This window comes from Schistocerca gregaria, chromosome 4 (assembly GCF_023897955.1).
Source record: "Schistocerca gregaria isolate iqSchGreg1 chromosome 4, iqSchGreg1.2, whole genome shotgun sequence".
Taxonomy (NCBI): Eukaryota; Metazoa; Arthropoda; class Insecta; order Orthoptera; family Acrididae; genus Schistocerca; species Schistocerca gregaria.
In genome coordinates, this window is record NC_064923.1 from 682,800,786 (window position 1) to 682,818,193 (window position 17,408).

Sequence of the window (17,408 nt, forward strand, 5' to 3'; positions counted from 1 at the left end):
TAAACCATCACACTTCGCATTTGTCTGCTGTTCCCAGAACGAATAAACTGCGTAACTGCACAATACGCATGTGGCCATCACTGCAGGTCATATAGATTTGGAACTCTTTCGGAAATACTTCATCTTGCCAGTAAGAGCATCTGCAGATGGCTTCAGCCGTATTTTATTTCTGGATAGTGAAAGCTGCTTACGTTTGGTCCAGTAGGACAGGCGTTCGTAGCACCTCTTCCCTTGACGGTAGGTCAATGGTTTACGGCGCTATTACCTTCTTAATTGTTTATTAAGTTCCACACATATGAAGTCGCTAAAATCCTCTTCCAAGGGTCTTTCTAAAGCCGAGGTAAAAGAGTACAATTTCCTTAAAAAAAAGATGGTGCCATACTTGAACAGCTCCAAACGTTAAAAATTGCTTGTGTACGTTACGTCAGAAAGTTACCCACATTTTCACCTACAGCATAGTGAACACCACACCTCCATATATCTTTTCGGTATCAATATATTTGTGGCGAACTGTGTGACGTGCCTCGCCCTGTATTGCTCTTATATTCACAGGTTCAACATAGACATCACTGCCTTTGAAGAGCTGACGTTTCTCAGCATGACTTACGTGTTCTCCAGACATCTACATGGAGAAGGTTTATATAGTAAATAGCCGATTATGTTGTAAAAAAATACAAAACTTCAGCAAAGAAATTTGTGTTCTTTGTTAATTTTTGGTGGTGTTCTAGAACTATTATCAGACGGGCCTGGCACACCTGCCTCGCGAAGGATTTGCTGGGAATCAGTGAAACAAGATGGCGGCACCCTTGGAGGTTTTGCACCAACGTGGAACACCGGAGTGTCATTAGATTTCCGCTAGCTGAAGGGTCAAAACCAATCGAAATTCACCGTCGGGTGGCAGTTCAGTGTGGTGAAATTTGAAGATCCGAACACAAGTGAATGAGTGGGCAGGTAAGTTCACGAGGGGACGTAACAACTGTTGAATATTCACCACGCCCAGGACACAATGCGCAGTCACAGAGGACATCGTGAGAGTTGATGAGTTTATATGGGAGAACAGGGGCATTACGGGGAGTGATTTTGCAGCAACGATGAACATTAGTGTCGGATCAGCACACCGTATTGCTCATGACATATTGATGTTCAAGAAAGTGTATGCGAGATGAGTTACAAAACATTTGACATCACAAATGAAAGAAAGGTGCATGGATGTGTGCAGGCGGCTTTCGCGGCATTACGAGGCTGAATGGGAGGCATTTCTTCACCGTACTGCAAAGGGAGAGGGAAGTTGTGTGCATTTTTAACCCACTGAAAGAAGGTCTTGGTGGCTCAAAGTTCGCTGATGATGAATTCCAATCAGCAGTACATTGCTGGTTACGCTCACACCCCCAAGAATTCCTTGCACGTGGAATTGAGAAGCTTGTCCAACGCTGGTGTAAATACATAGAACATATGCTCTGGGACCAATTGTACAGTGCATGGTAGAAGGTAGTACATACTAATATTAGTGATTCTCTATCCCATTCTATTCGTGTTTTACTGACGAAAAAATGGCTTTGTATATCCCTATATGACTTTGTGCACGCACTGCACTTGCTCTCGTCATCCTACACAAGGTATATGAAGGTAGCTGCGGGAACTGACTCATAGTCTTCCTCTAACAATTACACATTTACGCAAGAGCGTCTCCATTTAACTTCCCCGAGTACCTCTGTTTCATTTTTGCGACCTTAGCATCCTCTCAGAATATGTTCAGTGTCTGCTACCATGCCTACTTGATAAGAAATCCAATAACCGAAGCGTCAGGTAACGCTTTGGTTTACAAGGAAGTCGATATGTAACGTTCTATTCTTGTGTTGATCTTTCTTTTATCTTCTTTTAACTCTTACTTCCCGAGTGGCAAGTAGCGCCCTTTATTGAAATATGAAGTTTCTCTAATTTTCTCATTAATATCAGTGAACTTGTTCAAAAAGAAAGTGATGTCACTAGTTATTTGTTTTTATTTTACGTTAGTTTTGCGAGTAAGTGAATCAAATTTACCATGAACTACGACAAAGCGACCATTTCAAAAAATAGAAAATTTTGTTTTAGACGTTAAATATGTACACTTTTTATAAACTGGAGGTATCATTTTCGCTTTACTGCACAAACAATTATAAGACCGTAATTATCTTTTTGGTTAACTATATGATTTTTGAAAATGACCTGGAAGGAACTGAAAAGCTTCCAAGGGAAACTAACACACGAATTATGAATCATGCCACTATACTGCTCAAGAATAAATCACAAAGAACTTTCCCTAACGTAACTGTCTCTCTTCTTACAGTTATAATGATAAAAAGAAAATAAACGTTCTTAGCTTTCATCTGTAATACCGACGTGTAAGGAGTGAGCAGTTAATATTTTACAGCATCCTCACGCTTTATTTTAAACAGGTAGTTGCTACTCGCCAAACTGTATTCCTTACCACTATGTCTGTTGGACTTCTGGGACGACCAATTACAACATGGAACTGCCCTGCAAAAAAATTGCTCTGAGCACTATGGGACTTAACATCTATGGTCATCAGTCCCCTGAACTTAGAACTACTCAAACCTAACTAACCTAAGGACACAACACACATCCATGCCCGAGGCAGGATTCGAACCTGCGACCGTAGCAGTCGGCGGTCTGCCCTGCAAATGCATCTCAGGCAGTAATTTAAATGAAATGATTTACTACTATAAAGGCACCAAAACGACGCTACCACTCCACACTATGCACCGTTTTACTGCACGAAATTACATTCTGGTTGTGCATTCGTCATCGACTGCACTGCACCATTGTCTTCCTATGAGTGATCACTACTCGATGCAAATCTCTTTATGTGCAAATGGCTCTGAGCACTATGGGACTTAACTTCTGCGGTCATCAGACCCCTAGAACTTAGAACTACTTAAAGCTAACTAACCTAAGGACATCACACACTTCCATGCCAGAGGCAGGATTCGAACCTGCGACTGTAGCGGTTGCACAGCTCCAGACTGTAGCGCCTAGAACCGCTCAGCCTCTCTTTATGTATTGCGTGCCAAGGCAAGATACTCATTCCTGCAAAAAGAGATCAGTTGTTAACAAATATTTATTATGTAAATCACAGTTTCAATAACGCAAATTATTAATTGCATATTGTATAAGTTGTAACAGTTATTTCTTGTTTACACAGAGTATACGACATATAGTCTATATCAAATTACCATGATAACAAACATAAAGTAATAATCATCATGAAGTATTGCCACATTACAAGTACTATGGAAATGTTCACACTAGCGACTTGAAAGCGATTTCCTTTACAGATGCATCCCACTGCGTTCTACCCCATTCGAACTGACTCACATACTTACAAGATTCGATTCATACTGTGCGTAATAAAAGCTCGTGGCCAGAGGCGTAACGTGGCAAAGCACCAAGACGCGCTTCTCAGCCGTTGTCGAGAATATCGACAGTTAAAAGTAATCGTTGCGGTGAAATACTCTCTACGATTATTAATTTTCTGCAGCGTCGTGGCGCAGCGGTAAGCGCTCAGGTTCAGATGGCCTTTGGCTGTGCTGCGGTGAGGACGCGCTGTTTGTGTTCCTGCCGCGGAGCGAGCGCTCGTGTTGTTTACATCGTACTCGGCCGTTTCGGGCGTGCCGTACTCGGCATATAGATCACTATAGCGCACCAGTACAGAAAATCGACGCTCAAATTTACGTTCCGCAACGAATTTGCACGGCCCAAAGCACTCGAAGTCGAACGATTTCTACGAGAAGAATTTAAAATCCCGGCGACCGACATTTTCGGCATTCACTTGTCCATTGTGAGCAGTATCGTACATGTCAAGATCATCAACGACGTAACATGTGAAAGGATCCTTCGGGAAACGAAACAGGGCCTCCGTTTGTGCCATGCTGATGGCAGTGTGGGGACTGTGCACGTCGATTATTCTGGCCTGGGAGTTCGCACGATCAGACTTTTCGAACTTCCTTTCGAACTACCGGCGGAGGACGTCGTGACAGCGCTGCGCCCCTACGGCACGGTGCATGAACATATTGCGGAAAAATGGACGCAATTCCAGACATATCCTGTACTGAACGGAGTCCGTCAGGTCCGAATAGAACTTAAACGACATGTACCTTCATATCTGAATATCAGTGGCTGCCGTGCCATCGTCATCTACGATGGGCAACCGAAGACCTGCTCTGGTTGTGGGAAGGAGGGACACCTCAGATCCGAATGTATCCAACGTCGAATCACTCAACTGCCGCCGGCTGCCGAGGACCCGCCGTCGCAGCCGACGCTGCTTCCCGTGACTTATGCAGCAGCCCTCACGACAGCTACCACTCCACCACGACAGCCGACATCCACGGTTGGGTCGCGGCTCCATGCTTCAGTACACGGCGATGATGACACACCCGTCCCACAAGCTACGGATTCAACTCCGATGCAGCCGCCCCCGTCGACGGATAACAACATACATGACGATAGCATGGACGTAGACTCGCTTATTGTGCCTACGGCTGCCTTTGTGCCGGAACGTCGTGAATCTTTGCCATCGTCTGACACAGAAGGACACACTAGGAAGCAACGCTCTCCGAAGCGACGGAAGCGGAGGCGTAGAGCACTTCCGAACGGGATGCGACACAGCCTCCAGAGGACGACGACTCCACCTTCAGTGACGACGCTACCACAGAGGCAGCCGCCATTTGCTGCAGTGTGGCACCAGCGAACGGAACTGAGGACAAACCACACGTATCTACAGTGGCAACATCGGATGCCGACACGCAGGACAGATGCTGCCCACCACCTTCTGGAGTGCAAGCACCCATGCCTAGTCCTGAGGAAGCTAGGGAAGCCGATATGGCTTTGAGTTCCCCGACGTGGGCGGATGACCACGACGACGACGCCACCATGCAAGTTACGCCAACGGGGCCCACGCCATTGGCGCCGGCTCTCTAGAAAGGACTGGAGGTGAGGTTTGGGGGGATGCGGAGGTGTTATTACAGTCCGAAGCGTAATTCCAGTCTTAATGGATAACTTAGCAATTGCGGACGAACAAAAGGCTTATCGTATCGCCACGATTAACCTCAACACGATACGAACGGCAGTGAAGATCGAGTTGCTGCGTGAGATGCTTCGTTTTTCGGACGTTGACATTACCCTGTTCCAAAAAGTGTCTATATAGCGGCCGTCCCTGCTTTCTTCGGTTATGTGACATACACTCCTGGAAATTGAAATAAGAACACCGTGAATTCATTGTCCCAGGAAGGAGAAACTTTATTGGCACATTCCTGGGGTCAGATACATCACATGATCACACTGACAGAACCACAGGCACATAGACACAGGCAACAGAGCATGCACAATGTCGGCACTAGTACAGTGTATATCCACCTTTCGTAGCAATGCAGGCTGCTATTCTCCCATGGAGACGATCGTAGAGATGCTGGATGTAGTCCTGTGGAACGACCTGCCATGCCACTTCCACCTGGCGCCTCAGTTGGACCAGCGTTCGTGCTGGACGTGCAGACCGCGTGAGACGACGCTTCATCCAGTCCCAAACATGCTCAATGGGGGACAGATCCGGAGATTTTGCTGGCCAGGGTAGTTCATTTACACCTTCTAGAGCACGTTGGGTGGCACGGGATACATGCGGACGTGCATTGTCCTGTAGGAACAGCAAGTTCCCTTGCCAGTCTAGGAATGGTAGAACGATGGGTTCGATGACGGTTTGGATGTACCGTGCACTATTCAGTGTCCCCTCGACGATCACCAGAGGTGTATGGCCAGTGTAGGAGATCGCTCCCCACGCCATGATGCCGGGTGTTAGCCCTGTGTCCCTCGGTCGTATGCAGTCCTGATTGTGGCACTCACCTGCACGGCGCCAAACACGCATACGACCATCATTGGCATCAAGGCAGAAGCGACTCTCATCGCTGAAGACGACACGTCTCCATTCGTCCCTCCATTCACGCCTGTCGCGACACCACTGGAGGCGGGCTGCATGATGTTGGGGCGTGAGCGGAAGACAGCCTAACGGTGTGCGGGACCGTAGCCCAGCTTCATGGAGACGGTTGCGAATGGTCCTCGCCGATACCCCAGGAGCAACAGTGTCCCTAATTTGCTGGGAAGTGGCGGTGCGTTCCCCTACGGCACTGCGTAGGATCCTACGGTCTTGGCGTGCATCCGTGCGTCACTGCGGTCCGGTCCCAGGTCGATGGGCACGTGCACCTTCCGCCGACCACTGGCGACAACATCGATGTACTGTGGAGACCCCACGCCCCACGTGTTGGGCAAATCGGCGGTACGTCCACCCGGCTTCCCGCATGCCCACTATACGCCCGCGCTCAAAGTCCGTCAACTGCACATACGGTTCACGTCCACGCTGTCGCGGCATGCTACCAGTGTTAAAGACTGCGATGGAGCTCCGTATGCCACGGCAAACTGGCTTACACTGACGGCGGCGGTGCACAAATGCTGCGCAGCTAGCGCTATTCGACGGCCAACACCGCGGTTCCTGGTGTGTCCGCTGTGCCGTGCGTGTGATCATTGCTTGTACAGCCCTCTCGCAGTGTCCGGAGCAAGTATGGTGGGCCTGACACACCGGTGTCAATGTGTTCTTTTTTCTATTTCCAGGAGTGTATATGTCACCGGCGGACCGAAATGGCACCGGTACGGCAATACTAATGCGCGACGGAATTGCCATCGAAGAAGTGACTTACCTTCCGTCAGGAAGGGGGCTAGCGATCACAGCACTGGGCACGCGCATCATTAAGATTTATGCTCCATCAGGAACTGACCAACGCCGCCAACGGTCGCTGTTCTTCTCCGAGGATATCGCCCCTCTCTTTATCAGTCGCTTCGATCAATATATCTTCGGCGGCGACTTTAACTGTGTGCTCCATCCCAAGGACTAAGTCCCTCATTTCTCGATTTGTCAAGAACTTCGGCTCCTGGTTCGTGATATGCTTCTCACCGACACGTGGGAGACACTACACGGTGACCGTCCCGGGCCGACATATCTAGTAAGTCACTCAGCCAGTCGCCTAGACCGCATTTATGTCTCACGAGCTCTAGCGCCGGGAGTATTGGACGCCGAACTTTGGTCGCTTGCCTTCTCCGATCATAGCGCTTTAATAAGCACACTCACTCTACAGCAGCAGCGGATATGTTGCAGCTGAGGACCCTGGAAGCTGAATGTGGCACATCTTCAAGACCCGGAATGCCGCCAGATTATCGCCAACACATGGATGGATTGCGAACGTCGTCTTCCCCGATATCCTTCGACTCTAGCATGGTGGGTGGAATGTGCTAAACCAGCGTTTCGGGGTGTGCTAACACAGTTCGGGAAAGATATCGCAGTGTGGAATCGTCACACATTGGACTTTTATTACAAGATGCTCCGCGAACTCGCCAGCCAAACCGACAAATGGAAAGACGCCGAATTAAAGGTAAAATATTGTCGCTTACGAGGAAACGTTTGGAGGGGGTCGTCGTGCGATCGCGACGTCAAGACCGAGCGGAAGGAGAAAACCCGTCTCTGCATCACATCGTGCTCGACAGCCGCCGACGCCGACAGCAGCTGATCACAGATCTCACATTGCCAGGTGGTAGGGTCGTAATGACTCAGGCGGCGGTTACAGAAGCCTTTATAGATCACTATCGCCGGTTTTACGACGAGGTGAATACAGAGGAAGCGGATGGGCACGACATACTGCAGCACGTGTCGCACACCCTCGACGATGCAGCAGCGACGACGCTGTTAGGTGGACTTACGAGGGACGACATCGAGGACGCGCTTAACGAGGGAGCACAAATCTCCCGGGCCAGACGGACTGCCGCTCGAGTTTTATCGGACTTTCTGCGATCTAATGATGCCCCAATGGATCACCATGTACCAAGAACTGATGACCCCGGGTTCCCACGTGCCACCCGGATTCATGGAAGGTGTCCTCATAACAATACACAAACCTTCCCGAGGTCGGACGGTCGAGGACTACAGGCCAATTACAATGCTCAACTCGGACTATAAAATCTTCGCCCGACTACTCGCCAGCCGCATAAAGAAGGTTCTGCCCCTACTCCTCTCCGTGGAGCAAACGACACAGGGCGGAATGACCAACATGCAAACGGCAACCAGCGAATGCAGGGATTTAATAGCTATCGCCACATCCTGTCGCCTTCGAGCTGCTCTGATCTCCATTGATTTCGACCACGCCTTCGACAGAGTTCGCCACAAGTCCCTCCTGTCCGTTATGGACCGCATGGGCTTCTCGCCTGGCTTTTTCGACACCTTTCAGCGCCTTTTCCGTGGAGCTGTATCCCGTGTACTGGTGAATGGACGGATTGCGGGTCCCATTCCGATCCGACGGTCAGTCCGCCAAGGATGCCCACTCTCCATGTTCTTTTACGCGATCGCACTCGAACCACTTGTCGGAGGGTTGAAAAACAGGCTCTCGGGCATGTCATTGAGGGATCACACATTTCACTGCAGGATATTTGCTAATGACCTTCTGTTACTTGTCAGATCTGGTGACGAGGTACGCTCGGTGATACAATGGATCAATCGCTATGGATTGACAGCGGGCAGCCTCATGAATGTGGCCAAGTCGGCAGCGATGCCCATTGGGAGAGGTCTACAGGAGGACGCTTTAGCCCCACTCCCACTAGTCAACAAGATCCGGTTCTTGGGCATAACATTTACACAGGATGTGCGACGCACGGCTGCCATGAACTATGCACGATTACTAAAGGCAATACGCACAGAAGTTCACTGGAACCTACTTCGATAGATGAACTTCCTACATCGTGTGGAATACCTCAACCTTCACGTGGCGACTAAGATGATCCACATGGCTCAGGTCCTACCGATATCGACAGCGATGGCACACAGACTGCAAGCAGCGTTTGGATATTACCTTACCGCCGGACACCTATTCAAAGTCCGCTACGAAACACTCACCCTCCCCCCGCGTGATCGCGGACTGGGACTTATAAATGTACGAGCGAGAGCTACAGCGTTATACTTGTATTCAAGTACAATGGCGTCAGTACGTCGCAGGTGCGGCGGCGGAATGTGGCTTAATATTGGGAGTGGGTTTAATTACTCCAGATATCATCCTTGAGTGTTATGCAACTGGACATCCACCTTTTTTACATGTGGGCTGTTTAGCCAAATCGGAGCACAGTATTCGACAGCCGACAATACAATTTCTAAAGCAGAGGTGCGGACAGTGGAGGCCGTTGCTCTCCAGGTAGTAACACAGAGCTTCTGAATAATGTTGTTTGTTATCTTTAATTTTTCGGCAGTCTTTGTTAGGGCTCTTTAAAAGATAGTGTTCTGTCCAGCGTCATGCCCAAGTACTTCGGAGTTTTACTGTGCCTGAGAAAGACGTTTTCAAATCGAATGTTGAGTTCCTTTCCAGCGATTTTTTGTTGAGATGGATGCAACTAACCTCTGTTTTGGAAGCATTTGCTTGAAGTCTCCACTTACGGAAATACGAGTATTCACCCATTGTCTTCAGGTCTTTCGTTAGGATGTCCTCAGATGCTTAAATTGTGCTACATCTTGTAGAGAGGGCAGTCAGATAATCTGAGGATCTCCTGGCTGGTTGGAAGACACATCACATAATCCTCCAAACGTTCTCAATTGAGGAGTGGTCCGCCGACCTTGATGGTCCAGGCAGGTTTGACAAGCACGAAGGCAAGCAGTAGAAACACTCGCCTTGTGCGAGCGAGCATTCTGTTGCTGAAAAGTGAACCACGGTTAACTTGCCATGAAGAGCAGCAAATTGGGGCGTAGAATATCGTCGACGTATCGCTCGGCTGTAAGGCTGCCGCGGATGACAACCAAAGGGATACTACTATGGCGTCCCAGGCCATCAGTCCTCGTTGTCGCGCCGTACAATGGCCGACTGCTAGGTTGGTATACCACCGCTGTCTGGAGAGTCTCCAAATCCGTCTTCGGCCTGAAATCTCATTGACTGGAGTAGAAATATCTTCAGATATGATTTCCGCTTCGAATTAAGCCCCGACGACCAGCGAAGATCTATCTGGAGACGCCCAGAACAGAGGTGGGATACCAAACTAACTGTCGCTCGCTACAAGGTCCTTTTGGTTGTCATCTGCGTACCGCAGCACAGCAGTACCTTTTCTACGCCCCGTTTTGTTGCCCTTCATGGGAGACCACACTGGGCTTACATTTCAGCAAGATAGTGCTCACCCACACACGGCGAGAATTTCATAGCCATAAGAATTTCTACTGCTGATCTTCCTGCTTGCCAAACTCCATCTTGGCCATCAAGGTCGTCAGATTTCTCCCTAACTGAGATCTTCTGGAGCCTTATGGGCAGAGCCCTCCAACCAGCTCTGGATTTTGTCAATTTAAGGCGTCAGTAGGACAGAATTTTGCACGATATTCTTCAGGATGACATTCAACAACCATCAATCAATGCCAAGCTAAATAACCGCTTGCATAAGGACCCGAGGTGGAGTAACGCCTTACGGAGTTGCTCGATTTACGAAGCTCTTTCTTGAAAAAGTCACACATTTTTTTCTGCAACTGTAATCATTTGTTTCTCTGTATATCTGTCGATTTCCGTCCCATTCGGATAATTCCTTCGAAGTGCATCGCCATCTTTTTTTTTGGAGGGGGGGGGGGCGGGGGGAAGGGACTGTATTTTCATGAAGTCTCGTAAAATTTTGCCGCAAAGTATTTGGTAAGTAATTATCGTTATATGCTTTAAAATATTTTGAAGGCAGGGTTACAACAAGTTAAAGATACTTCTCTGACATTTACTAAATTTTCCGTCGGTGCCGGGCAGAACATGATAATATTAAAAAGGAAAACACTATCTAATATTCTGCAAAATTATATTTATTTGGTCACGAAACGGCTTTCGGCTCCTCAGGTCAGCTTGAATTGACAACTAAATGTCGCGAACACAGATAAACATGATGTGCGACTTACACAGATATTATTTGCACAGAACATACAAAAACGACAAAGTGTTTACATAGGAAAATATTTCAGTAATTACATTAACTCAAAAAGGGTAAACAAACTTTTTATATGGAGATACAAACGATGAGAAATAAAATAAATTTACAGTTTGAACCTAGTATTTGTAACGAAAACTTGATATAACAAGCGGGAAAATGGAAACTAAATCTGAACATTTAATACTAGGCTGGCATTCTGCATCATATATGTTTGTTAATGTCCATTATTTCCAGTAGGAAGATCTTTCTGCTTTTTCGAAGGAATGTAATACTCCACATTCTACATGATATAGATAGTTCTCTGCTAAAAGATTATCAGAAAAGGTCGAATTTTTCTTCCTTAATCGCCAGCGTCTCTCACTTTCACGAAGTCTAATTGCCGCAGCTCTGCCTGTCACACTGCTTGCAATTGATTTTATGTACATACACCACTGTGTGCCAAGGATTGCATTTTTACTTAAGTATTCAACAAAAAGTTTGATATGGTGTTAGTATTATAAAATACAAGTCTTCTCTGCAACATTGTGTGAAACACTGTCAAGATATGGAATTTGCACCAGGTGTTGGAACCATCGAGCTATTGCTGTTGGCCAGCGTACGAAAGTGGTGTAACATTATTTATTTTCTTTTTTCTTTGAATATTATCAATCAGGGCAGAGCGACAGGCATTGCTGGCAGCAATGCTTTGTACTTCTGTTTGAAAGACTGATTTGAATAATTAAACAGATATGATGCTTTCAACAATAGCTGTGAATCTGCGTATTAATTTTGAATCTAAAGTGTGCTGACAACGTTAGTTAAGACACGTAGCTTTCAATAAAGGGTACTGCTTTCCACAGTTACAACGGCAAACAAAGAGAGCGAAAAAGGAATACCATTGTTAGTCTCCACTGAAGAATTTCCTATCATTGCTATAATCAGCAAATGTTACAGTCCTTAGGAAACAGATACTGTATTTCTGTACGTTTAAAGAACCGCCTTTGGCATCAATACAGAGTATTTAGATGGCAAAAAAAGTTTATTGCACAGTCGAACCAGTCTTGAATAGCTTTCTCGATGCAACCTAATTACATGTGAAAGCAAGTGGTCTCATTACACATTCTGGTCATGTTCGCAGGCTAATTATCGTTTTGTTAACGCAAATTTTATAGTCTACTATCATCGTGCTGTGAATTTAAAGATACAAGACGGTGTTCTCCAAAGGCATAGAAGAGGAATATCGTCCTCAGTCTGTAGTGACCTTCGTAAAGGAAGCTGCTAACAACCTGATGAAAATCGACACACTAGGATAGTAAGGATGCGTGATAATGGTAGAGGTGGACGACACTCTGAATATCAAGAAGAATTACAAAATGTTTCAACAGGTAGCTGGCGAATTTCTGTGTACGTAACAGTCAGTCTCCTGAAAACTGTAACAGGAACAGCTATCTATATGTATATCGTCACTAACTTACTTGTAGAGTCAATATTGTCACGTAAACAGTTACGAGAATCCGCAGAACGTTTCTTTCCGGGAAGGCTGGACTATAAATTCTGACGATAAGTATTGTCACTGGCTTGTTGACATCCAACGACATTTAAATTTCCACAAAACCAACCACCACAAGATAAAAAACGTGACCTCTGTTCCTACACGTGTAACTGATATATAAATGAATATAACATGCAAAATAATTCCACGAAGAATCTTTCTACTGAAATCGTAAGACTATTTTCGAACAGCAGAAATAAAAGATGTAGACACTGTGACGTCGGTTGCATTAGTTATGTCATAAACAAAAGAAATTACATATATATTTTATATATTTTTATTTTTAATTTATCAGCATGATTCTTTCTCTCAGGGATATTGTCTTTTCTTATCACTTTTGCTTACTTACAGAAGTTAATATGAACCGGGTTCTTGAAGGGCCTCAGTTACTCATGTACCAACTTTAGATTTTGAACGTGATGACTGAAATATAGTTTCGGTTAACTGAACTGAATGTAATTTTGTTAATTTCTATTTATTGACTGCAAAGCAAGGCTCAAGAGAATTTCGATTGTAGCCGTGGATCGGCCAAGATAAAACTTACTCAACCCATGGAATCTGTATAATTAAAAAAAAGAACTTTAACGTAAATTAATTATCTGTTGCCATTTTAAAAGGTTCTTACAACGAAATCTCTCGCATTTACATTTACTTTTAACACCTTGAAGCCGGCCGCGGTGGTCTAGCGGTTCTAGGCGCGCAGTCCGGAACCGCGCGACTGCTACGATCGCAGGTTTGGATCCTGCCTCGGGCATGGATGTATGTGATGTCCTTAGGTTAGTTAAGTTTAAGTAGTTCAAAGTTCTAGGGGATTGATGACCACAGTAGTTAAGTCCCATAGTGCTCAGAGCCATTTTGAACACCTTGAAAAATAAATTAATACTTCTGCGCGTAATGGCCAACCAGAGGCTGCATCGGAAGATAAGCTTCTCGTAGCACAAATTACAAAAAAAATGCTTAGCCACTGCGAGCGTTTGAGGTAACAACTATTACAAAGAAATTCATTTTGTGCTAATAATAACAATTTTATTTTAACAGAAATACGAATAACTTACATAATATATGTGTAGCCGCTCAATGGCTGCCTTCCGTATAACAAAACAAAACAGTGTGTGTCCCATAAAATACGTCCTTCCTCCTCGGCTGTACAATCGTGTCTCTTTCGATCCTTTTTTATTTTCATAGATATTACACTCCTGGAAATGGAAAAAAGAACACATTGACACCGGTGTGTCAGACCCACCATACTTGCTCCGGACACTGCGAGAGGGCTGTACAAGCAATGATCACACGCACGGTACAGCGGACACACCAGGAACCGCGGTGTTGGCCGTCGAATGGCGCTAGCTGCGTAGCATTTGTGCACCGCCGCCGTCAGTGTCAGCCAGTTTGCCATGGCATACGGAGCTCCATCGCAGTCTTTAACACTGGTAGCATGCCGCGACAGCGTGGACGTGAACCGTATGTGCAGTTGACGGACTTTGAGCGAGGGCGTATAGTGGGCATGCGGGAGCGGGTGGACGTACCGCCGAATTGCTCAACACGTGGGGCGTGAGGTCTCCACAGTACATCGATGTTGTCGCCAGTGGTCGGCGGAAGGTGCACGTTCCCGTCGACCTGGGACCGGACCGCAGCGACGCACGGATGCACGCCAAGACCGTAGGATCCTACGCAGTGCTGTAGGGGACCGCACCGCCACTTCCCACCAAATTAGGGACACTGTTGCTCCTGGGGTATCGGCGAGGACCATTCGCAACCGTCATGAAGCTGGGCTACGGTCCCGCACACCGTTAGGCCGTCTTCCGCTCACGCCCCAACATCGTGCAGCCCGCCTCCAGTGGTGTCGCGACAGGCGTGAATGGAGGGACGAATGGAGACGTGTTGTCTTCAGCGATGAGAGTCGCTTCTGCCTTGGTGCGAATGATGGTCGTATGCGTGTTTGGCGCCGTGCAGGTGAGCGCCACAATCAGGACTGCATACGACCGAGGCACACAGGTCCAACACGCGGCATCATGGTATGGGGAGCGATCTCCTACACTGGCCGTACACCTCTGGTGATCGTCGAGGGGACACTGAATAGTGCACGGTACATCCAAACCGTCATCGAACCCATCGTTCTACCATTCCTAGACCGGCAAGGGAACTTGCTGTTCCAACAGGACAATGCACGTCCGCATGTATCCCGTGCCACCCAACGTGCTCTAGAAGGTGTATGTCAACTACCCTGGCCAGCAAGATCTCCGGATCTGTTCCCCATTGAGCATGTTTGGGACTGGATGAAGCGTCGTCTCACGCGGTCTGCACGTCCAGCACGAACGCTGGTCCAACTGAGGCGCCAGGTGGAAATGGCATGGCAAGCCGTTCCACAGGACTACATCCAGCATCTCTACGATCGTCTTCGTGGGAGAATAGCAGCCTGCATTGCTGCGAAAGGTGGATATCCACTGTACTAATGCCGACATTGTGCATGCTCTGTTGCCTGTGTCTATGTGCCTGTGGTTCTGTCAGTGTGATCATGTGATGTATCTGACCCCAGGAATGTGTCAATAAAGTTTCCCCTTCCTGGGACAATGAATTCACGGTGTTCTTATTTCAATTTCCAGGAGTGTAAATGAAGATGCTGCTCTTAAATTATCGCTACATGTCAGTTGTTTCAAGAACATTAACTACATCTTTTACAATAATTATATTCATAAAATATGTAAACTACTGTTTACAACCGATAAAAATGTCAATATTTATGTGACGTACCCTCACAACATATGTGTGATAAGTTCAAGAAAATCTCAACTACATTGGAAAACTATATTTCGTTATTAGCAACGTTCTCAGAAACAACAATATGTAAGGTATCAGGTAAATCCAACACCTTCCATGAAAACCCTGACATAATAAGCAAACCTACTAGTATGTCACATAGCTCCGAATAAATCGTGACATTAAATTAACCAAAGTAATACAAGTAACGAGTGAGCAAATGGAATGCCACAGACTAACATAAGAATGCCTAAATGCATGTCGTACCTTCCCACCATGAGGCAGACGCAATTCCGAGGGGAGAAACGAGGACAGAAGCCGAGAGCAGAACCGTGTTAAGCTAGAAGGCCTTACGATAAGGGAGGGTCTGGACACCCACGTCGCTAGTCTACCTCTAAGACTACCACCCGCACGTTTTAGCGTGAGACTTTCTCGCGTCTCAGGTACGTCAAGGACCACCCCCCAGCCCATGTTAAAAGCTAGAGTCCTCCAAAAAAAGCAGTATAGATCTTACGATAACGCTAAAAGGACCACACCAGCTGCAGGTTTCAGCGTGAGACTTTTTAGCGTCTCTATTACGTTGCAAACTTTAAAAACATTGCCCCACCACGAAAAGTATAACGTTTCTCATTGGATAGACAGAATTTTTGTAGGCGGAGCTTAAGGTTAACATTGAGACCCTGATTGGTCAGATGAAAACACAGCCAGATAGTTTTTTAAACCAACTTCGGTAAATTGTAGTAACGAGAAGTTACAAAGAGGTAGTTCCGAGACGGCGAGCTGGATGGCTGGTGCGCCGGCCGCTGTCGCCCTGACGCTGCCTAAACACCGACAAGGTAATGAACGCACGCGATGCCGCATTTTTGAGCGCATAAGGCTTCACTCAGAACTGCAGAAGACTCATCTGTTACACCCCTTTTTGCGTAATACTAGTGTCGATCGTTAATTAAAACTCATGGTGTTCACATTTGCCACTTGAAGAACAGATCTGAAACGCGATGATTTTTCTTTTATATAGTTATTGAGAAGCCACATCAGCCACTGTAATTTACGACAAGTTAGATAAGTAATTAAAGATAATTGAGGGTCTCTGTAGACCATTTTGATAGTTTTCTCTTTTGTGAAACTTAAATTATAGATGTGATATGGCATATGTCATCCTTCGATCCATTGTAGAACTTGGAAACCCATTCAGGGAATATTCGTTCACATTTTTGTTGGACGCTGTTGGTTTTTACCATCCTGTATTAAAACATTTCCTTTTATCTATATTGCAATTTATAAACGATATTTTGTGAGTAGAATAAAATTTACAATGATAAACTTAACTGCTTTTTCGACGTTATTTTACCAGCTAACTAAAAATAGGAAAGTCTTGAACCCTTTCCACTAAATTTAGTTAGTATTAAGATTCTTTTACAGGGAGTGCAGTGGAGTTGACTCTGAGATCATTCAGTATTTGGTTATATCATCGCTACTCTCACTGAACTCTTCTGAATTCTACATATCATGTGTGGTCTGGGGTCTCCTTACCAGCAACAGGTCCCAGGTTCAAACTAGTTAATTCCCTAAAAACCACGCTCAGAGCGTCGTTGCGCGAAAGTGGTAGGGAGACACGATATAGAACAAACAGACACCACCATGAATGTTTAGAAATATTATCCTGGTGTCGGGCGATAGGTGATTTCCAGATCGTGGATTGAGAATATGTGCTCCATAATCTTCTCAGCTGTCCCAGTCGGCTCTCAAGTCGTTTCTAAACTATTTGCTCCTTGGAACCCGAAAAAAATTCTGTCCGTTTCCGTTCTCATAGTCGAACTAGCACACCTTGAAGAAATATGCCAAATACCCCGCGAAAGCCTACACACAAAAAATTTAATAACTAGTTTTAAATGAGAGATCTAGGAGTATACTACACCCCCCTAGAGGCTGCGAACACGATACTGGACGAACTACGGCGCTCAGTGAAACACTCTTAACAGTCACTCCTTCATCGCTTCATATGCTCATGACGCGGAAGAAACGTAACACATGGTACAGTGGCAACTACCCTCTTTCATGAACTTTGCAGAATACGGATGTGGATGCAGATTTCTCGCAT